Source organism: Cervus elaphus, chromosome 29 (genome assembly GCF_910594005.1).
Source record: "Cervus elaphus chromosome 29, mCerEla1.1, whole genome shotgun sequence".
NCBI lineage: Eukaryota > Metazoa > Chordata > Mammalia > Artiodactyla > Cervidae > Cervus > Cervus elaphus.
The window spans coordinates 51,529,539-51,554,195 of record NC_057843.1 but is presented as its reverse complement, the minus strand read 5'-3'; the positions used below and the strand labels follow the sequence as shown (position 1 = coordinate 51,554,195).

General features: G+C 36.2%; 1 protein-coding gene across 1 annotated transcript in view; it reads left to right on the top strand.

Annotated features, from left to right (window-relative positions):
* Positions 1-24,657, top strand: part of LOC122685964 (guanine nucleotide-binding protein G(q) subunit alpha) — a 303,372-nt gene that overhangs the window by 226,103 nt on the left and 52,612 nt on the right. The window lies entirely within an intron of this gene.

The window sequence follows — 24,657 nt, the reverse complement described above, 5'->3', positions numbered from 1 at the left end:
TCTCTTCTAAGCTCTGAGTGAATGAAAAAGCATCCTTGATATGCCTGTCTGGAGAGCTGATTCAGGGTTGTCATCTCCCTATTGCATGAAATTCTGACAAGTATAAATACGGATTTTTAGGATGATAAAGGCGCCATCATGAGTCAGAGTTGATTGTGGAGAATATTTAAGGGACATAGAGAGCTGTGACTTTGGTCTGGAGTTCGGTGTGTGTATTGGGGAAATGGAGAAGACACCATTGTTTTCCTGCTAGAGGCAGAGTTTGCAGACTGACATGCCAATAGCAGATGTTAAATATCCTCCTAATAGGGTAGAAAATAAAGAGAAGGAAAAAAAAAAGAAAAAGAAGGACATGAGAAATCCCCAAGAGCTGATTAAAATAAGATCTGGCATATTAAAATATACTTCTGATTTTGTACATTTTTGGGGTACACAAGAATTCGGGCTTCTTGGTCCTTTTAAATATTTTATTTTTCTTCAGGTGTTAGTATTTCCATTAAAATACAGATCCAGTCCTCCTTAGCATTTCTTTTGTATATAGAATTGATAAAAAGTTGATGAACAAATATCCCATATGGAGATAAGTTACCTGTTCATACATTTCGCATGTTTCCTGGGTTACAAGTATATGGGCTTTTGAACCAAAGAAATTCTTTTTTTTTTTTTTTTCATGTATATCTTGTTATTTAAGGGAATTCTTTTTAATAATGAGGTTTATCACCATTTGCCTTCTGTAACAAAATGCCTGAAAAGTATAAGATATATGAGAATAATTATCACACTTTTGAGTTAAGCAACTGCTTAACTCAAATTTATTAAGAATTTTAGATATGCTATCTCAATATGTATTTTTATTTTTATATCTGTTATTCCATAATCTTTGGATATAATATTTTAAAGACATTACATATTTTGGAAGAATATGACAACATTTTTTATTTATTTGAATGTTGAATCAAGACAAAAGATATTTTGAGGGCTCATTCTACTATGTGCTAGATACCAGGCTATCTAAAGAGATACAGAAATGGGGGGAAAAAATTGACACTGGCCTAAAGGACCTCGTAAAAAGAAGGATGCTTTTTGTCAGTACAGAGAATAGGAGAGGAGAAAGGCCTTAGTTATAAAGGTCATCATTTCTCTTCTTTAATTTGCTGTCCAGTGAAATAAAATTTTAAGATGTTTTCAACTACACAGAAGATGTAAGAAGCATGCATAATTTAATTTCTTTTGTCACTATTTACATATAGCTAGAGGAAAACAAATGTTTATCAATACATATTTTATATGATAAATGCATTATATTTATAAAGAAATATATTTTGTGATTTAATGCTAATGAGTTTACCACTTCAAAACTTGCAACTCATCAGCTAATTCTAGCACATAAATCCAGTTAAAGTTTCCACAGAATGAAAGTTTCCACAGTAACTTGCCATTCAATGTATAGGTACATATGTACATCTAAAAATATATCAGTTTCTTGATTCCTGTGGTGATGTCTTATGCTGCAAATTAAAATAATAAATCTGTTACTATTCATTAGGACTCCCTAATCACTTGTGAATACTTTTTAAGTCTACCTTGTAATTTTATGGTGTTCTTTTCTCAAACATCATGTCAAGTCTGATTGGTAGTACTGGAGATGGCCTTAAACATAATAAGAAAAAATAATACTGCTCGTTAATTTCTTCATCCATGTTATCCATAGCCATCACTGTTGGTAATTGGGAAACACTATCAAAAGTATTTTTAAATGTCAGGATGTAGTCCATTATTCTTTTTTATTTTCCAATTAGAATAATATATGAAAATATCATTGCCTCTACTTTCTCAAATCTTTAAGAAAACTCAGAACTATAGAATTCTACTTTGCCCACATTTTTAGGGTTTGGTGAGACAAAGCTGAAATAAACTCCTAAAACATTTTGTTCTTTTGAAATCTGATGTTCATAACTCTAATCCAAAGCAGACTTTGTTGTACTTCCCTTGATATATATTCATGAGAAAAACGTGGGAATGGATACTGACAGCTGCCTTTTTATCTTGGGGAACTGTGGAAAATGCATTGCAGACCACGAGCAAAAGCAGTTAAAGGAAGTATTTTATTTTAGGTTATTGCTTTGGCTTTTAATATTTTAAAGCTTTATGCATTAGTCCTCAGAATTTTTATGTAGATATGTTTTTGTCTGTCTAGATTCTGTCTTCCAAGAGTTTGGGGAATGAATTTCTTTATCTTTTTTCTCCAAAAAAGGAAATATGTGGTCAAACAGTGGGTGAGCATAATCAGGGCTGTAGAGCTGTGTTGATTTACATATTCCTTTTACTGTCTTGGTTTCCCTGTGATAGCATACCAGCATGGAGCCAGCTATTCTGCTCTAATCCTTTCACAGGTACATTATTTCAGTATCCCTGAAAGTCCAGAAAACACAATAAAGCATTTGCATAACATAGTTCAGGTCATCGGTGTATATCCAAACTCCGTCTTGTAATCCTGTTTTTGTGGTTCTCTGTTATGTGAATATCTGAGCACTAATACGTTGTTGTTTCTCAGATACTGACTCAGGGACTGTCTTCTTACAGACTAAGCTTTTTATAGAATCACAAAAACTCAGACTCTTTTTCTCCAGCACTTCTTTTTTGAGTGTATGCTTCTCAGTTCAGTTTAGTCACTCAGTCGTGTCAGATTCTTTGGGACCCCATGGACCACAGCACGCCAGGCCTCCCTGTCCATCACCAACTCACAGACTTTACCCAAACTCGTGTCCATTGAGTCGGTGATGCCATCTCATCCTCTGTCGTCCCCTTCTCCTGCCCTCAGTCTTTCCCAGCATCAGGGTCTTTTCAAATGAGCCAGCTCTTCGCATCAGGTGGCCAAAGTATTGGAGTTTCAGCTTCAACATCAGTCCTTCCAATGAACACTCAGGACTGATCTCCTTTAGGATGGACTGGTTGGACCTCCTTGCAGTCCAAGGGACTCTCAAGAGTCTTCTCCAACACCACAGTTCAAAAGCATCAATTCTTCGGTGCTCAGCTTACTTTATAGTCCAACTGTCACATCCATACATGACTACTGGAAAAACCAGAGCCTTGACTAGACGGGCCTTTGTTGGCAAAATAATGTCTCTGCTTTTTAATATGCTGTCTAGGTTGGTCATAACCTTCCTTCCAAGGAGCAAGTGTCTTTTAATTTCATGGCTGCAGTCACCATCTGCAGTGATTTTGGAGCCCCAAAAAATAAAAGTCAGCCACTATTTCCACTGTTTCCCCATCTATTTGCCATGAAGTGATGGGACCGGATGCCATGATCTTAGTTTTCTGAATGTTGAGCTTTAAGCCAACTTCTTCACTCTCCTCTTTCACTTTCATCAAGAGGCTCTTTAGTTCTTCTTCACTTTCTTCCATAAGAGTGGTGTCATCTGCATATCTGAGGTTATTGATATTTCTCCCAGCAATCTTGATTCCAGCTTGTGCTTCATCCAGCCCAGTGTTTCTCATGATGTATTCTGCATATAAGTTAAATAAGCAGGGTGTGTATGCTTCTAAATTACATTAATCCTCTTGAAATGGTCACAACCAATTAGGTTTTAGTTTTATTAAAATATTGAGATAGTTCCCTGTATCCCAGGTCCTCCTTTGCACCAAGACAGATTCCCCAATATTGGTTCCCATAAATGTTTATTCTTCAAATCTGATTCTTAGAGTTGCTCAATTGATTGAAAAAAAAACTGTCAAAGGAGAGCATAGACATTTGTAATACCTTAGCACTTAATGCCTGTTCAAAACTTATTTAAAGCATTACTCATTTGGATCTCACTGGCTGACCTCCTGTGTGGAGAAGATCAGGTTTGCTGAGAATGGAGAGATTAAGGCCATGGGCAGGATCATTCAGGGTCCCGTTCCCCTGCCCTTCTAGACCAACTTTCTTTCCCCTACTTCACAGCGTTCCAGAAGTTATGGATGAGCTCAGAGAAAAAGCAAGAGGACCTGTTAAAGGTAGCCAAGAACACAGAGGTAGAATGAAAATACTGACCCTGCGAAGCGTGAAACCACTCTTTTCCATCTCTAAGCTCTTGTTACACTCATAGTAGATCAGCCAGAGATCCTTCACCAGTTGTTCAGTTTCTGGATTTTAAACTATTTTCAAACAGTCTAAAATGTGCATTTCCTTCAGATATTTCTCCTCTATGGAGTCTTTCAGTTCCGTTCAGTCGCTCAGTCATGTCTGACTCTGCAACCCAATGAACCGCAGCACGCCAGGCCTCCCTGTCCATCACCAACTCCCAGAGTTTACCCAAACTCATGTCCATTGAGTCGGTGATGCCATTCAACCATCTCATCCTCTGTCATCCCCTTCTCCTCCTGCTCTCAATCTTTCCCAGCATCAGGGTCTTTTCAAATGAGTCAGCTCTTCTTCACATCAGAGGGCCTAAGTATGGGAGTCTCGGCCTCAACATCAGTCCCTCCAATGAACACCCAGGACTAATTGATGGACTGGTTGGATCTCCTTGCAGTCCAAGGGACTCTCAAGAGTCTTCTCCAACACCACAGTTCAAAAGCATCAATTCTTCTGTTCTCAGCTTTCTTTTTTTGTAGAATAAAATTTTCTTTATAATTTTTTTCATATTTATATGAAGTCTTTTTTTTTTTTATGAAGTCTTTAAATGAAGCCATTTTGAAGTTATCCAACTGCAACCAAAGCCTGAACATTTTCTTTGAAAGTGTGAGGAACATGCTTTGTTCTGCTCTAAAAACTCCAAGTGAAGGTTGGGAGTTTTTCTCAGATAAAATTCAGCTCTGGGAGGAGAAAACTGACTAAAAATTGAGGAGAAGAAACCCAAACTCCAAAAGTAAGAGCATAGGTTAAGATATCCAGTCTTGGTGGGATTGGTTCCAGCCCTCCTTTATCCACTCTCAATCAAATTATGAAGTCAGAAACTACATCTTGCTCCTCAGTCATTGATCTACTTATCTCAGAGTCATGGCCTGATTAATAGGAATATTCCTGAAAGATGTCCTACTTTTTTTTTTTTTTTTAATATTTAACCCCTTTCCCATTTCCTCATTCCTTTGTTCACTTTCAGCCACTTGTTTATTTTCTAAACTCCATCACACACCCTTTTCATTCCCTGTCATTTCTGTTTGCTCATTATTTTGCTCCTTCTTTATTTCTTTGTCCTCAATGCTTGAAGGAAGCCAAGAGGAAGTGTTCTGATCACCATTTATGAGTCTGAACCAGAGGCCTGCACTTGGTGCTGGTAAGGGTGTGGGGAAGCAGATACACAGGGATACTTTTTGTGTGGATGTATATTGCAGATCTCTTAAAGACTTTACATGGAACCTGTATTAGTATAATCTCTGAAATAGTTTTTTATTAATTATATGGAAAATATTGTACAATACTGTTATATTTGGTATAATCTGATTTCTGTAATCTCAACAAATTGCATATATAGTTAGTATTATACAGAGAAGGTTATTAGCATCCACCCCTTCCCCTGAAAAAAGAAAGGAAATAGAGGATTATCTACCAAGACCAAAGTGTAAACCGTAATTGTCACTGTTGCTAGGTGATAGCATTACAAATAAGTAAAATGATAAATTTTTTAAGTAAAATAAAGTAAGACATCCGATTGGAACTTTAGCTCTGCTGTCTACCAACTTTATTCATTTTTATTTTGAATTATCTTTTTTTTTTTTGACTAATTTGTGGAAGTTGCTAATATTCTTGGATTTGAACCTCTTATTATGTGTATTTCAAACATCTTATTCTACTTTGTAGCTTGCCATTTATTCTCTTTTTTTTTTCATTTATTTTTATTAGTTGGCCATTTATTCTCTTAATGATACCTTTTGATCAACAGAAGTTATAAACTTTAATATAATAAATATCTATTAGTTTTTCCTTTATATTAATATTATATGCCTCTCTCTGTGTGTATATGTGTTTGTGTGTATACATAATCACATACACGCAGTAGGATAAAATAAATCACCAAAAAAATCTGGTTGAAAAGACAGTAAGGATTGGAGAGTGAGATTAAGAACTGAAATAAAACCACACAATTAGGTACCTTTCCAGTGGTAGTCCATAGATTTAGTCAAGTGTCTCTTAGTAACCAATAAAAGGAAGTCATCATAGTCTGTTACAGGGTTCACTTTGTCTATTTAAAAAAAAGAAGGTTCTCCTGGTACAGAGCCCTCCAAGTGACTGTTCAGCAGCTTTGTACAGAGATACTGCAGGAGGTAGTAAATTGTATCTGTGATAATACTCTTCCAGGAAACCAAATATCAGAGTTCCTAAGGCCAGTTTATCTCAGTGTAAGTCAGTGTTGTAACATCAAAGTTTGTGACAGGCCAGTAACATGAGGTCTAAATACACAGCTTGATGTAAGAATAAAACCAAAAATGGTCAGGAAAGTAGATTTTGTTTACTTTTGTTTTTATAAACTATTTCAGTGATACAGGAGACTAAAATTCTCCATGTGTGGTTTGTCTTTTCACTTTGTCTTAGAGAAGAGTTTTAATCATAATGTGGCCAACTCACTCTTTGCTTTTATTGATCGTATTATTGTATTTTCTTCAGGAATTAATTTTATCCCATAGAACATGATGATTTATCCTATAGAATGTGATGATATATACCATATTTTCTAGTAAAATTTAGAAGATTTTTGCTCTTCCTAGGTTTTTTGTACACCTTCAGTTGATTTTTGTGTGTGATAGGAAGTAAAGATTTGATATACTCTTGCCACATTTCTGTTCAGTTGATCCAGTACCACTTATGGAATGATAAAATCCATCATCCATATCCACTGATGTTTTCTTACCTTTTTAATTATTGAAAGATACACGTATATGTAAAGAAAAGTATACAAATTAAAAAATGTACTGCATATTGGTTTATCACAAAGCATCTGTGTGTCCAACACCCCTGTCAAGAAATAGACCATTGCTTTTTGCAAGACCACTGTAGCCCTGCTAATGCCTCTCCCCCAGCAGGTAACCACTGTTCTGTCATGTCTTCTTTGCTTTTCTCTTTAGTTTTAATGCTTTAATATGTATCACTGAACACTACAGTTTTTACTAGTGTTTAACTTTTATATGAAGGGAATCAGTGTGCTTTTTGACCTTTATACAGATGGAATGCTATTTATATAAACTTTGATATCTGGCTTCTTTTGAAGTGTTATGTTTGTAAGGTATGTATATTTTATATAGTTCATTCATTTATCAATACATTGCCAAATAGTATTCTGTTGCCTAAAAATACCAGAAATTGTTTATCCATTCTACTAAGCATAGACTTTGTGTGTGTTTCCAATAGGGGAATATTACAAATCATGCTACTGTGAATATTCCTGTAGAAGTCTCTTCGTGCACCTTGGTTTACATTTCTGTTGCCTGTCTACCTAGGAGTAGAATTGAAGGCACCTAGGGAAAACATATCTTCAACTTTAGTAGATAAGGCAAAAGTATTTTCCAAATTGAGTGAACCAATTTGCAGCCCCATCAGCCATGCCTGAAAGTTCCTGTCGCTTCCCATCTTTGCCAACCCTTGATGTTGTCTTGTTAGCCCTTTTGGTGGCTGTAGCCCTGAGCTATGGTGCCTGCAGGGGCCTCTCACTGGATATACCTTCACTCCTAATGCATAGCCTGTGAGAACCCTGATGGTTCACTGAGCCTCATCCCTTGAAGTCTCTCAGCTGCCATCTCCAGAATCAGCAAATAACTCCTTGGGAAAGTAGCCCCCAAACCTGGGCTCATTCCTCCAGACTTGTCCCTCCCCAAATCCTGACCTGTATTTCTTCACTACTTTGTAGCTCTCCAAGGACTTTAAGCAGATGTTTTTGTTTTTGTTTTTGCTTTTGTCAGCTCTTTCGATAGTCCTCCTTCACACTGATATTAGTGACATAGGAGATGTGCATCAAGTTTTATTACAGGCCTGAGTCTTCCTCTGGGCCCTCTATTTGATCTATTTACTACTCCTGTAGCAATATAAAAGTTATAAAATCACTAGTTTATATATCTAGAGCATCAAATTTACCTATCTCGTTGTTCTTCAGAATTTTCTTGGGTATTCTTGGTCCTTTAGTCTTTCACTTGAATTTTAAGATCAGTCTATCAAATTCCAAAACACAAGTTTGATTGGGATTTTAATAAATGTATAGGTAAATTTGAGGTTTGTTTCTCAACTTTATTAAATATCACCATCCATAAATGTGACATTGTATAGCTCACCATTTATTGTTTAGAATGCTGCTTTTGTCATTGAAGTGGCCAATTTTTATAAAAATGTTCCATATGTGCTTGAAATTGTGATTTCATATTTTGGGGTGCAAAGTTCTAACATTATGTATGTTAAAACCATTCCATCCCTACTTTCCCAGGGTACTATTTTGACTTCTAACACTGTAGATTTATTTTGCCTATTTTGAACTTCATATAAATGAAAGTAAATTCTTCTGTGTTACCTTCTTGTGTTCAGAATAAGTTTATTAGATAAATCCATGTTGTATGTAGCTGCAGGTTTTCATTTTGATTACTTTATATTATTCAGTTGAATGAATATATCATAGTTTATCTTTCCATCCTATTTTTGATGAATATCTAAGTGGTTTTCTCTTTGGGACTGTTGCAAATAATGGTAATATGAATATTCTCTTCATATTTTTGTCTTATATATGTTTCATTGTCTCTTGGATAGAAGTAGAATTGATCGTTCACAAGGAATGTGTATGTTCAACTGTACTAGGTACTGCCTGTATTCATTTCCTAGGGCTACTATAACAAATCACCATAGGTTTGGTGGGTTACAACCAGAGACATTTACTAGCTTATAATTCTGGAGGTTAGAAGTCTAAAGTCAATGTTTCAGCAGGCTGAAATCCCTCTGAAGACTATAGGGGAGGATCCCTTCTTTTTCTCATCCTGTCTCTGCCTGTCTTCATGTGGCCTTCTCTTCTGTGTCTGTGTCTTCTCTGCTGTCTTATAAGGACTCTTGTCATTGGATTTAGGGCCTTGTAGATAATCCAAAATGATCTCAAGATCCTTAACATCATTATAGTCACAGACTTTTTCCAAATCAGGTTGCCTTCACAGGTCCTAAGGGATATAACATGGACATCCCTTTTGAGGGGATCACCATTCAACCCACTTAATGCTACCAGTTTGAACTTTGAAAACAGTTTACACTTCTACCAGCAGTATATATGTGTTCCAGTTGATCAGTATCCTTGCCAGCATAGATATTGTCAACTTTTTAACTTGAGTCATTATATTAGGTGTGTAATAGCATCTCTTTGTGGTGTCAGTTTGCATTTCCCTGATTATAATGAGTTTGAGTTCTTTGTATATTTCTTTACCATGGTATGTTCTCTTTTTGAAGAGCTTATTCACTTCGTTTGCCAGTTTTATATTGATCTGCCTTTTAGAAAAACATTAGCATAGAGTTCTTTTTATATTCTTTTCTTTTTATATTCTTGATACAAGTTCTTTGTAAGTTATCTCTATTGCAAGTAACCTCTGCTAATCATTGACTTGCTTTTTTATGTCGTTAAATAATGTGTTTTAGTGTGGTTCATTCTATTGGTCTTTTAAATTTTTCCTTTACATATCCTCCATAAGGAATCTTTCCTCCCAGTTGTAGTGCATAGCATGTATATTTTGGAAATGGACTCCTTAACATGATATTTGCTATAATTTTTTTGTTTTTTGATTGCTACCTGTACAGTTCCACCTTTATTTTTTGATTCTGTGTTGTTGTTCATTCATTTATTCATGTCCTACTCTGGGACCCCATGGACTGCAGTACCCCAGGCTTCCCTGTCCTTCCCTTCCTCTCCCGGAGTTTGCTCAAACTCTTGTCCATTGAGTCGGTGATGCCATCCAACAATCTCATCCTCTGTCACCCCCTTCTCCTCCTGCCCTCAGTATTTCCCATCATCAGGGTCTTTTCCAATGAGTTGGCTCTTCGCATGAGGTGGCCAAAGTATTGGAGCTTCAGCATCAGTGCTTCCAAAGAATATTCAGGGTTGATTTCCTTCAGGATTGACTGGTTTGATCCCCTTGCTGTCCAAGGGAACTCTCAAGAGTCTTCTCCAGCACCACAGTTTGAAAGCATCAGTTCTTCAGTGTTCAGCCTTCTTTATGATCCAACTCTTATGTCTATACATGACTATTGGAAAAACCATAACTTTGACTATACGGACCTTTTTTAATTCTAAATTCATTTAAAAATTAAATGCTAATATTAATACCAGCATTTTAATGTTATAAACATAAGTAACCACTTGCTTGTGATTTTTCTTTGATATTAAAATAATTTGCATAGCAACTACCTAGTTATGTAATTTGGGAACACTGGAGAAAATTTAAATAATTTAATATAAATTAAACTTTTATTTTAAGATATAGATTTTTTTTTAGGTAAATGAAAATGTATGTGTAAAGTAAAAATTACATATACTGTAGGGTAATTTGATATATAATACACAATCTTGTGTTATTAAGAAATATATTTTGTATAGCTTGGTTGACTCATAAAAGTATATAGAAATGAATCCCTGAAAAGAAGGGAAAAAAAGAGAGAAAAATGCCATCTCACTTTAGGGGTGAAAAAATAAAGCCATCTGAAAAATAATACGTATGTTCCCCTCCCCCAACTTAGTTTTTCCCCCCGCCAATATCTCACTTGGGTCATAAACTTGTCTTGTTTTTTAAATTCCACACTTTTATGTTTTGAGACTTCATTATCATGTACATTATGTTTGAAATTTTTATTTTTCCTGTTGATTTATCCTTATTGTCATCAAGAAGATGACAGAAATGCTCTTTGCTGAAATAAAGCAGGGGCAAGGGCAAACCAGAAGTGCTAGTGTCCTTTCTTTCAGCCTAGGTGAGTCCACCAAGGATGCTCAGGTTTTTTTATAAGAGGTGGGGACTGAGCAGGAGGAAGCCAGTTGGTGGCAGCAGCGGGACGAGGGCAGCAATGGGCAGACACACACACAAGAGAGAGATTTGTTAAACTGGGGACTCACTTGGGAGGGAAAGAGTGTGTCAGAAGCAGAGTCCTGCCATGTAGGAAGTAGAAAAAATTCTATCACAAAGTAGTAGAAAAGATTAAGGGGCTTCCCTGGTGGCTCAGATGGTAAGGAATCTGCCTACAATGCAGGAGACCTGGGTTTGATCCCTGGGTCAGGAAGATCCCCTGGAGAAGGGGAATTACCCACTCCGGTAATTCTTGCTTGGAGAATTCTACAGACAGAGGAGCCTGGCAGGCTACAGTCCATGGGGTCACCAAGAGTTGAATACGACTGAGCCATTAAACCGATCAAAATTTAATTCATAAAACATCAAACATCATAAAACATCAAATTTGTTCTTTTAAAGTATACACGTCAGTGGATTTTAATATTTTAACTGAATTGGACAAAATCAGTATTATATAATTTTTTTTTATATATAGAGTCACTGGGGTTTCTTTAAGAGCAACTTTAGGTTCACAGAAAAATTGAGGAAAAAGTAAAACTATTTTCCCCACTCATGAGTAGCTTTTCCCATTATCTTCATCCTCTAGCAAGTTTGTTACATGGTACATTTGTTACAATCAGTGAACCTACACTGAAACTTGATTATCACTCAAAGTCCATAGTTTACTTCAGCATTCACTCTTTCTGTTGTATAGCCTATGGATTTTGAATGATACAATGACATGTATTCACCATTGTGGGATCATACAGAACAGTTTTACTAGTCTCAAAACCCTCTGCGCTCTGCCTCTTCATCCTTCCTCACTCCCTCCCTCCTGCTCTCCAGCAGCTACTGTTCTTTTCACTGTCTTCAGTAAATGTCATGTAGTTGGAACTATACAGTATGTAGACTTCTCATCAGCTCAGTTCAGTTAAGTTGCTCAGTCATGTCCGACTCTTTGCGACCCCATGAATCGCAGCACGCCAGGCCTCCCTGTCCATCACCAACTCCCGGAGTTTACTCAAACTCATGTCCATCGAGTTGGTGATGCCATCCAGCCATCTCATCCTCTGTTGTCCCCTTCTCCTCCTGCTCCCAATCCCTCCCAGCATCAGGGTCTTTTCCAGTGAGTCAACTCTTCGCATGAGGTGGCCAAAGTGTTGGAGTTTCAGCTTCAGCATCAGTCCCTCCAATGAACACCCAGGACTGATCTCCTTTAGGATGGACTGGTTGGATCTCCTTGCAGTCCAAAGGACTCTCAACTCCTATTACTTAGTAAAATGCATTTAAGGTTCCTCCATGTCTTTTTATGGCTTCTTTTTAGTGCTGAATACTATTCCATTGTCTGGATATACTGTAGTGTATTAATCTATTCACCTGCAGAAGGACATCTTAGTTGCTTCCAAGTTTTGGTAATTACGAATAAGGCTGCTATCAACATCCATGTCCAGGTTTTTGTATGAACCTAAGTTATCATCTCCTTTGGGTAAATACTGATGAGTGCAATTTACTGGATCATATGATAAGAGTATGTTTTGTTAAAAGAAAAAAAAAAAAACAACTACCAAACTGTCTTCCAAAATTGCAATACCATTTTGCATCTCCGTTATCATTTTATGAAAACTGTTGCTCCACATTCTCCCCAACATTGGATGTTGGTGGTGGTCCAGATTTGGACCATTTTAATGAGTATGTGGACATATTTCTTTAATTCACATTTCCTAACAGTGTATGATATGGAGCATCTTTTCATAAGCTTACTTATCATCTGCATATCTTCTTTAGTGAGTTGTTTGTTTAGCTATTTGGCCCTTTTTTTTTTTTCTGGTTGTTAGTTTTCTTACTATTGAATTTTAAGAGTTCTTTGTATATTTTGGATAACCATCTTTATCCATTACATCTTTTGCAAATATTTTCTCCAAGTCTGTAGTTTTTCTTATTCTTTTTATATTGTTTTTTAGAGAGAAGTCTTTAATCTTAACATAGGCTAGTTTATCCATTATTTCTTTCATAAATTGGGCCTTTGGTGTTATACCTTAAAACATCATTGCAATACCAAAGTCATCTAAATTTTATCCTATGTTTTCATAGTTCTGCATTTTACTTTCAGGTTTATGATCAATTTTTTAGTTAATTTCTATGAAAGATCTGTGTTTAGAGTCCTTTCTTTTTCTAACGAATGGATGTCCAGTTATTCCAGCAACATTTGTTATAAAGACTATCTTTTCTCCATTTTATTGCCTTTGTTCTTTTGTCAAAGATCAGTTGACTATAATTATGTGGGTCTGTTTATGGGTTTTCTGTTTGTCTGTTCTTTCCCCAATACTATCTTGATTATGACAGCTTTATAGTAAGTCTTGAAGTCAGGTAGTGTCAGTCCTCCAACTTTATTCTTCTTCAATATTGTGTTGTCCATTCTGGGACTTTTACCAATCCACATAAACCTGGAATCAGTTTGTTGATATCTATAAAGTAACTAGCTGTGATTTTGATTGGAATTTTGTTGAATCTGTAGATCAGTAAGGAAAAACTGTTATCTTGGTGTTACTGAGTCTTCCTATCTGGGAACATGAAATAGCTCTCCATTTATTTAGTTCTTTCATTTTTTCATCAAAATTTGTAGTTCTTTTCATTTAGATCTTGTACATATTAGATTTACAACTAAGTATTTCATTTTTTTCTGCTAATATAAATGATACTGTATAATTATCATGTCATCTATGACAAACAAAAGCTTCATTTCTTCCCAAATTATATAACTTTATTTCCTTGTCTTGTCTTACTGCATTAAGTTGGCCTTCCATTACAGTGCTGAAAAGTATTGGTGAGAGAGGGCATTCTTGCTTTGTTTCTGATCTGAGCCAGAAAGCTCCTAGTTTCTCACCATTAAGAATGAGGTTAGCTATAGGATTTTTTTAGATGTTCTCTATCAAGTCAAAGAAGTTCCTTTTTATTTCCAGTTTTGCTGAGAATTTTTATCATGAATGGGTGTTGGATATTGTCAAATGCTTTTTCTGCATCAATCAATAGGATCATGTGATTTTTCTTTTTTAGCCCATTGATGTGATGAATTTCATTAATTGATTTTAAGGTATTGAGCTGTCCTTTTCCTACATGGAATAAATCCCGTTGGACATGGTGTGTACAATTCTTTTCATACATTGTTGCATTTGATTTGTTGATGTTTGTTGAGGATATTTGCATCTTAATTTCATGAGAGATACTGGTCTGTCAGTCAGTCAGTTCAGTCACTCAGTCATGTCCGACTCTTTGCGACCCCATAAATTGCAGCACGCCAGGCCTCCCTGTCCATAGTTTTCTTTTAATGTCTTTGCTTTTGATATTTGAGTAATGCAGTTTCATGGAATAAGTTAGAAAGTATTCCTTCTGCTTTTGTCTTCTGGATTACAGATAACTAGCATAAGGTCTCCCTTAAATACTTGATAAAATTCACTAATGAAGCCATCTGGGCTTTTTGTTTTCTGGTTTGGAAGGTTATTAACTGTTGATTCAGTTTCTTTACTGGATATTTAGATTGTCTATTTCTTCTTGTATAAGTTTTGGCAGATTGTATCTTTCAACAAATTGTTCCATTTCATGAAGATTATCAAATTTGGGGAAATTATAATATTCTTTTATTATCCTTTTAATGTTCTTGAGATCTGTAATAATGTCCCTTCTTTCATTTATGATATCAGTAATTCATATCTTCTCTTTTTTCCTCAGTTAATCTGGCTAGAAGTGTATCAATTTTATTTATTTATTATTATTATTAATGATCTAATGTGATCTTTTCAATGATTCAGTTTGTGGAGAACAACTAGGTAATTTCCTGATTTCAGTGTCACTGACTTCTGCTCTAATATTTATTATTTATTTTTGTCTGCTTACTATGGATTTGATTTTCTCCTTTTTTCTTGTTTTCTAAGGTGGAAGCATAAATAATTGATCTTTCTTCTATCTAATCTCTTGTACGATCTTTCCTCTTTTCTAATATATGCATTCAATGCTATAAATTTCCCTCTAAGCACTATATTCTCTGCATCCCACAAAGTGTGATAATTTCTTTTTATTTAGTTCAAAATATTGTAAAATGTATCTTAAAATTTCTCTTTCCCCTTTTGTGTGTTTTTTAACCTCTACATTTTTTCGGATTTTCTAGTCATGTTTCTGTTATTGATTTCTAGTCTAATTCTCTTGTAGTCTGAGAGCATACATTGTGTCATTTCTTATATGTGTTAAGGTATGTTTTATGACCCAAAATGTGGTCTGTCTTATTAATGTTGAGTGTGAGTTTGAGTATAATGTCTGTTCTGCTGATTTTGAATGAAGTAGGCGACAGCTGTCAGTTACACTCAGTTGACTGACGGTGCTGTTGGGTTCAGCTGTGTCCTGAGTTTTTGCCTGCTGAATCTGTCCGTTTATGATAGAAGGATGTTGTTATATCAGTTCTTACCTCATGTATTGTGACACTCTAATTTTAGGTGCAGGTTTACATTAAAGTGGGGCTTCCCTGGTGGCTCAGAGGGTAAAGCCTCTGCCTGCAATGCGGGAAACCCGGGTTCAATTCCTGGGTCGGGAAGATCCCCTGGAGAAGGAAATGGCAACCCACTCCAGTACCCTTGCCTGGAAAATCCCATGGACAGAGAAGCCTGGTAGGCTACAGTCCATGGGATTGCAAAGAGTTGGACACGACTGAGCGACTTCAGTTTCACTTTCACTTGCATTTAAGTATTGTTATGTCTTCTTGGAGAATTAAGCCCTTTATATAATGTCCTTTTTTATTCCTGATAACTCTCCTTGCTCTGAAGTCTGCTCTGTCTGAAATTAATATAGCTAATTCAGCTTTATTTTGGTTAGTATTAGTGTAGTGTATATATCTTCATCCATTTACCTTTAATTGACAAGTGTCTGAATATTTGAAGTGATTTTCTTGTGGATAACATATAATTGGTCTTGTTTTTTTGATCAACTTTTATAATTTCTGTTTTTAAATTGGTGTATTTAAACCGACAACATTTAAACTGATTATTAATATGGTTGGATCAGTATCTGCCATATTTGATATTGTTTTCTATCCATTGCCTCTATTCTTTGATCCTGTTTTGTCTTCTTTTCGGTCTCTTGTGGGTTTAATTGAATATTTTACATGAAAGCATATAGGTTGTATATATAACTTAAAACAATCTTAATTCCTCCCTTCCGCCTCTTGTAACATTGCTGTCATTCATTCCTACTTACATAAGAATACATAGGCATATATATAAGCACTCATAGTCAAATACATTATTCTCTTATTATTTTGAGCAAACAGTTCAAAATCAATTAAGATCAATTAAGAATAAGAAAAACAAAAGTTTTTATTTGACCTTCATTTATTCTATTTCCATGTAGATCTGAATTTCTGACCTATATCATTTTCCTTCTACATGATTTCTTTTCTTGCAAGGCATATCTACTGGCAATAGGTTTTCTCACTTTTTGTCTGAGAAGGGTGTTATTTTTCCTTCACTTTAGAGGGATAATTTCATAGGGTACAGAATTCTATGGTGGTTATTTTTTTTTCATCTCAACACTTTAAATATATCACTGCTCTTTCTTCTTGCTTACATGGTTTCTGAGAAAGGGTCAGGTGCACTTCTTATCTTTGCTTCTCTATGGGAGCTTTTTTCCCCTCTGGCTTCTTCCAAGATTTTTTCTTTGTCTTTTTTGCAGCTTGAATATAATATGCCTACATGTGGTTTTTCTGTTTGTTTTTTGCTTTTTTTTTTTTTTAATGTTATCCCAGTTAGTATCTGACTTTAACGTGGGGAAATACCCAGTTGTTACTGCTTCAAGTATTTCTCCTGTTCCTTTTTCTCTCTCGCTTTTTGTCCTTCTTTTATTGCCGTTATGCATATGTTACACCTCTTGTCATTGCCCATAGTTCTTGGCTATGCTCCTTTAATGATTTTAGTCTTTTTCCTCTTTGCTTTTCAGATTTGGAAGTTTCTATTGAGATATTATCAAGCTCAGCAGTTCTTTCCTCAGCATGTTTTTTCTAGTAATCAAATTCTCTCTTCATTTCTGTTACAATGTTTTTGACCTCTAGCATTTCTTTTTTATTCTTTCTTAGAATTTCCATCTCTCTCTTTATATTATGTGTTCTTGCGTGCTATCTACTTTATCCATTAGCTTCTGTAGCATATTAATCATTGTTGTTTTAAATTACCAGTTGGATAATTCCAACATTCCCTACCATATCCAAGTCTCATTCTGACACTTGCTCTCTTTAAACTGAATTTTAGCCTTCTAATACTCATTACATAAATCTTGTAATTTTTTCTTGATAGCTGTTCAAGATATATTGGGTGAAAGGAACTTCTGTAAGTAGGTCTGTTAGTAATGTGGTGGCCAGGTATGGGGACGGAGAAACATTCTGTAGTCCTATGATGAGGTCTCAGTCTTTTATTAAACCTGTGCTACTAAGTTATAACCTTTGCAAATACTTCACATATCTTCCCTGTCCCCTCAACATATACACCTGCCCCATTAGGTGGGATAGGATGGCTTGAATGACTTGAAAGTGGCAGTTTCCTTTCCTCAGCTTAGTTAAGCTCTAATAAAACCCCAATACTTTAGACTCTGGTAAACTAGTTTCTCTTGAGGGCAACCCTTGTTAAGAAGAACAGAATGCTCTGTTCTTTTCATAATGGTTCTTGTCCACATTGCCACCTCATGCGAAGAGTTGACTCACTGGAAAAGACTCTGATGCTGGGAGGGATTGGGGGCAGGAGGAGAAGGGGACCACAGAGGATGAGATGGCTGGATGGCATCACCGACTCGATGGGCATGAGTTTGAGTAAACTCCGGGAGTTGGTGATGGGCAGGGAGGCCTGGCGTGCTGCGATTCATGGGGTCGCAAAGAGCCAGACACGACTGAGTGACTGAACTGAACTGTCCACATTGAGCCTCCAGCAATTTGTCAATTACAATTTAGGTTTTCCTTCCTCAGCATTGGTTCCCATAGAGCTTTTTTCTCATGGTCTCTCCTCCAGCAAGTTACGATTCTATACCCACATATTTGTCTCTCCAGTTTGGGGGACAGTGGCTTGCTTTATGTCGGACCTTCTCTGTTGGATTTGAAAAGAGTTGTTGATCTTAACTTTTGTTCACCTTTTTATTTGTTAGGATGGAGTGGCAACGTCCGAGCTCCCTACATGCCAGGCTAGAAACAGGAAGTCCCTACTCTGTTATTTCAGGGTATTTTAATCACCCAAAGTGAAACTCTTTCATGATCATCTGTCATTCCCTCTTCCTTCCACTTCCTACCTTTATGATAATAATAATAATGATAATGAAGTCACTCAGTCGTGTCTGACTCTTTTCGACCCCACGAACTGTAGCCCTCCAGGTTCCTCCATCCATGGGATTTTCCACGCAAGAATACTGGAGTGGGTTGCCATTTCCTTCTCCAGGAGATCTTCCTGACCCAGGGATTGAACCCGGGTTAGGCAACCACTAATCTACTTTCTGTCTCTATGGATTTGCCTATTCTGGACAATCATGTAAATGAAATTATATGATGTGGTAACATATTTTAGTGCCTTTTCATTGCCATATAATATTCCATTGCATGGCCATTTGGGTTGATACACTTACTATTGTTACAAATAATGCTGCTATGACCATTTGTGTACGCTTTTTTCTTTGGACATGTATTTTCCCTTCTTTTGGATACTCCTAGGAGTAAAATTTCTGGGTTGTTTGGTAACTCTGTGGTTGCATTTGAAGAATTACCAGACTGTTGGCATTGTAACTGTACCACTTTGCAATCCTACCAGTATTAAAGTTTACCAGTATTACTGTTCTAACTTCTCCATATCCTAGCCAGCACTTGTTATTGTCTGCCTCTTTTAAATTTTAGCCATCCTAATGGTTATAAAATGATATCTTATTGTAGTTTTGATGTCCTCAATGACCAGTAACATTTTTATTTGTTTACTGGCCGTTTCTATATCTTTTTGTGAGAAGTATCTATCCAAATTTTTTGCCCATTATTGTTAGGTTGTAAGAATTCTTTAAATATAGTACATTCTAAGCTTTCACTGGGCTTCCCTGGTGGCTCAGATGGTAAAGAATCTGCTTGGAATGCAGGAGACCCAGGTTTGATCCCTGGGTGGTCAAGATCCCCTGGAGAAGGAAATGGCAACCCACTCCAGTTTGCTTGCCTGGGAAATCCATGTCCATGGGGTTGCAAAGAGTAGCACATAGCTTTCACATTCACTTTTCAAGCTTTTGTCGGAAATATAATTTACAAATATATTTTCCCATTCTCTGGATGATCTTTTCACCTTCTTGAAAGTGTCCTTTGATGAACAAAAATTTTTAATTTTAATGAAGTCTAATTTCTCTTTGGGCTTCTCTGGTGGCCAGTGGTAAAGAATCTTCCTGCCAGTGCAGGAAGCATGGGTTTGATGCCTGGTTGGGAAGATCTCCTGAAGAAGGAAATGGCAACACACTCCACTGTTCTTGCCTGGGAAATCCCATAGACAGAGGAGCCTAGTGAGTTATACAGTTCGTGAGGTCAGACACAACTTAGCAACTAAACAACAATTTCTCTTTAATTGCTTATGCTGAGGTATTGTATCTAAGAAATACAATTTAAGGTTATGAAAATTTACCCCTATGTTTTCCTCTAAAAAAAATGAGCATTTAGCATTTACATTTTAATTTTTGATCTATATGAGTTAATTTTTAAATATGGTTAAGGAAAGGCCTTTCCTAAATGCAAAGGCCTTATTCTGGGCCTTTCCATATAAATTTTAGGATAAGCTTATCCATTTCTTGAAAAAACAATCCAGCTGGGATTTGATAGGGATGATGTTTAAGATGTCTTTCAATCAGGAGAGTATTGCCGTCTGAACGTTTGAGAAGAAAGTGAATTCTCTTGTTGTGTCTGTTCATACATGTTGGTGCTAGTTGGTTTTTGGATTTTCAAGTCCCCTTTCTAGTTGTTGATCTTCTGCCTAGCTGTCCTATCCATTATTCAAAGTGAAGTTTTGAGGTTTTTAAGCTCTTCCATTGTCTTTTTCTGCTTTCAATTTTGTCACTTTTTGCTTCATGTATTTGGGACTTTACTTTTCGGCATTTATGTGTTTATACTTGTTAGGTTTTCTTGATGAATTTACCCTTTATCATTATGAAATGTCCCATTTTGTCTCTAGTAGCAATTTTTTGTCTTAAAGTCTATTTCGTCCCATACTAATGTAGTCACCTCAACTCTTCTTTGATTCCTTTTGTGTAGTATGTCTTTTTCTATCTTTTCATTTTTAAACCTTTTGTGTCTGAATCTAAAGTAAATCTCTTGTAGCCGGGATATGGTTGGATCATATTTTTTTTCCCATTCTGCCAGTATGCCTATTGGAGTGTTAGTTCATTTAAATTTAATATTATTGCTGCTTTTTACAGCTGCTGAGGCTGGGAGACTTGTTAATTTTCAGGACTACCATAGAGCTGGGAAGAGGGGTGGGAATAGCACCAGTTAAAATGCCACAAAACTCACTGTTCTCACCTAGTTCAGCAGTTTTTCTTAAGTACTTGCTCTTTAGATTGTAGCAAGCCTTTGATTAATTTTCAAAGTTTTGAAATTATTAATACTGACAGTGTGTGCCACTTCATTTCTTTTGTGGAGGGGTGGAGTTGTGGAGGTTCTTGCTCCGTCCTCTGTATGTGCTTCTCTATATTGATTTTTAAAGGTAAATTTGATCATTCTGTAATCACAGAAATACATTTGATGTGTGAAAGTGACTTTTTTAACCAATTAGAATGGCAGTGATTCAAAAGAAAGAGATGCAGAGAAACAGACATTCTTAGATACTGCTGGTGAAATTGATAGTCACTCAGTTGTGTCCAACTCTTTGCAACCGCATGGACTGTAGCCCACCAGACTCCTCTGTCCATAGAATTCTCCAGGCAAGAATACTGCAGTGAGTGGCCTTTTCCTTCTCCAGGGGATCTTCCTGACACAGGCCTCAAACCCCGGTCTCCTGAGTTACAGGCACATTCTTTACTGTCTGAACCACCAGGGAAGCCCTATACTGCTGGTAGAAGGATAAATGGGTACAGTCTGCCAGTTGTATGGTAATTTGTAAAACCCCTTGAGGTGGTTATAGCCTTTGATCCAGTAATTCTACTGCTAGGGATTTATGCTTTCATGCTCAATGGCTCAGTTGTATCTAACTCTTTGCGACCCCAAGGCCCGTAGCCCGCCAGACTCCTCTGTCCATGGGATTTTTCCAGCAGGATTACTGGAATGGGTTGCCATTTCCTCCTCCATGGAATCTTCCTAACTCAGGAGTCAAACACTTGTCTCCTACCTTGCTAGGCGGATTCTTTACCACTGAGCCACCTGGGAAGCCACTAAAGTGGTCCGGATTCCTCCAGTTCACAGTACTTTGAGCATCTGCAAAGATAGAGCTTTCATTTATTTTGAGCTTTAAACCCTCTGCATTTGCTCCAACTAAGATGAACAAATAAATATTGAGAAAAATTCTAGCCTCATAAAACTCCCTTACTTCAATGAACTCCTTAATTTGCATTATCTCTAAAGGCTGTCTCAGTTTTTGAAGATATTTTCAGCAAATCGACAGAAAATGGATGTTTTCTAATATGGCTAAGCTTCTTTGACTAGCCATTGGTACTTATTTCTCTATTCACTCACACCTCCACTTTATGCTTCTTAAAGCAATTAGGAAAATAAAAAGCAGACTAAAAAGCTTTTTTAAAAAATTTAACTGCATTTAATCCATAAGCTTAAAAAATAAGATTTCTTAAACTTTTAAAATATCTAATTTCTTAATTCACATAGTATATATGTTCATGGAAAACATCAGAAAATGCATATGAATAAAATAAATGACACATAAAAACAAAATTAGCCTTAATCCAACCATTCAGAGATAATCCCCACTAACAGTTTCACATTAACCTTCCAGACATTTTGTATGCTTCAATAAAAACACTTGTATTATATCATCAAAATCAGATGCATTTAAAAATGTATTTAAATAATTAAATCATTAAATATTAAAATAACAAAATGTAATAAATCATTAAAATTATTTTTAAAATAATGTTATTTTGAATTTATTTTTTGCATCAATATATAATGAACAACTTTATATTTGGTATTAATTATACATCCATAGTGTCGTTTTTAGTATTAGTATTTTTTTAAGATGCAGTCTGATTTGTTTCACCAATCTCCTACTTTTGGATAATTTAGTTCTCCTCAATTATTTACAGTTATATACAATGTTGTGATGGATTATTTTCTCCAGAAAAATAGCACATTTGATGGAATTCCAGACTTAGTATTTAATAGGAGTTCCGGATTGCATGAAATTTTCTTCAAAGAGATTAGATTAAGGCTCTTTCTGAGGCAAGAATAGCCACCATTATTTACATTTTTTCTGCTGCCTTAGTTAAATCTGCTACAGTGACATCACTAGTATGTTTTTATCAATGAAGTGATGAAATGAATGAAAGCAATATTTTATTTTTTGAATTGCCAGTTCATGTGATGTGAATTGTCACTTTCAAGGAGGAATAAGGGAACAGAGATTTCTTTTTAGGAACATTAGAAGACAGTCCTTTAAGAGGCAACAGGAAAGTAGGAAGTAAAAAGAGTCCTGGTTTGAATTGTAGCTACACCCATTTCAAGCTGTGTAATGTTTTTTTTTTTACCTTTTTATTTTATATTAAAGTATAGCTGAAGTATATTAGTATCCCTGTGCCTCCCTTTTAATGCACAAAATAAGGATGCTATTTGTCTCAATGTTATGAGGATTATTAAAATAAATAATATGTAGACTAATTGGAGCACATAGATGTCCATTTGGCAAATGATAATTCATATTATTGATAATTTTAATGGTGAAAGAAATACTGTTATAAGTTTCATTTCTAAACGTCAGCATCTGTGGCTAATTCAGTAGAGATGAGTTCTTTAAAAGAACTCTAATTTGACATTTATGCCTTATAGCCAGAGTAATAGACCTAATTAATATTTGTTCAATAAGGTACAAACATGATAAAAAGTGTTATTTCTGCAAATGCTAAAAAAAAAGGAAGTTTTTTTTTTTAAAGAAAATTCCTTTAAGAACAGAAGGAAAGGGTTTTTTAATATGCATTAATAAAGGAGCTGAAGTCAGTATGCTTTTAAGATACAGCTATTCATGTTCATAACTTGTTATCTGCTTACATGTTTTGCTTATCATAGTGTTTACATTAGTACTTTGGAATTAAAGAGAGAAATTCTCACGAACTTACTCAAGCATATAGTGGTTCATGCAGCTGGGAAGCTGCCTTCCAGGTTCCTTGAACCAGGAATTTAGTTGGTAATCTCTCTTTTCTCCTCCTCAAACAACCCCAAATCACATCTTCCCAGCTCAGCAACCCAACAGAAAATGGAGTTTCTACTCCAGCTCAGAACCGAAAATCTCAAGGAGGGGCCAATACACTGACCTAGTAGTCAGAGGCAGGTTGGATTTCCAAAAGACTGGGGCATGTGGAGAACACGCCTGGCAGGAAAAAAGGAAAACAATAGCCACTGTAACAGTGCTTCCAAACTGTGATTTCAGTACAGTGAGTTGGAACCGTTACTGAGTTGTGAATTCCGTGTGGTGAGTCTTGAGCAGTCTCATTAAAAAATAATATTTTATTTTTAAAAGAGAAATTTAAATGAAATTGTATAGAAGCTGTCAAAGAATGTCACAGTCAGGAGAATGATCGTGTCTTGAAACTTCAGTTTCCATTGTATCTGTGTGCGTGTTTGGACCTAGTGCAATGTAAACTTTCGATTGCAGTTTAGAAGGATTCCAGGTCTGCATTGCACAGTGCTCTTCACTGGCAAGTCATTGCCATCTGTGGGAAGGTGATCTGCTTGTTGCTGGGATCTTCGTCTCCATTAGGAAAAACAGCAAGTTTGGAGTAGGCTTGTGGGAAATAGTTGCCTCCCAACCTCCCACTTAACAGAGTTGGGTTTGGGTTTTGTTTTTGGTTTGAGAGTCTGGGGACATATATTTTCCTGTGACTCAGTTTAAGGTAAAACTGACAGAAACTGCTGCAACCATAAATTCCATTCGATTTGTATGTTTTAACTTACATTATCTCTTCCAGTGGCAGGAGCCGCTTCCCAGGTTGTTCAAGCACATGCAGTCTCACAGGGCTTCACTTTTGGTTTAATGCTCTGATGTCACCATATTAGTTTCTGAATGTGGGTTACACATTTTTTGTTTTGCACTGGGCCCTGCAAATTACGTAGCCAGTCCTGTCCACTAAACCCTGCATCAGAGGGATCAGTAATTCGAGTCAGTTTTGTCCCACCCAGAAGATCGTAGACATCCTTCCCGCTCACTTGTGCTCACAGGGCATGTGATGCTGACAAGAGGAGTATATCTTTAATTCTCTGTTTAGTTTCACCTGGTGCCTCTTAGTTTTCTTTTTTTTTTTCTCTTAATGATACTAAACATGCTCTTTCTGATTAATTTTCAGCATGTTAATGCATACCCTATTAGCAGTTGGTTTCCTGCCTCACTTCCCCAGTGGTGCCAGGCTGACATGCCCAACGAGCTGAGGCTAAACTAATCCTTGAATCTGTTTATTCAGATTCAAGCTTATGTTTAATATATGCCCTATTTCTCC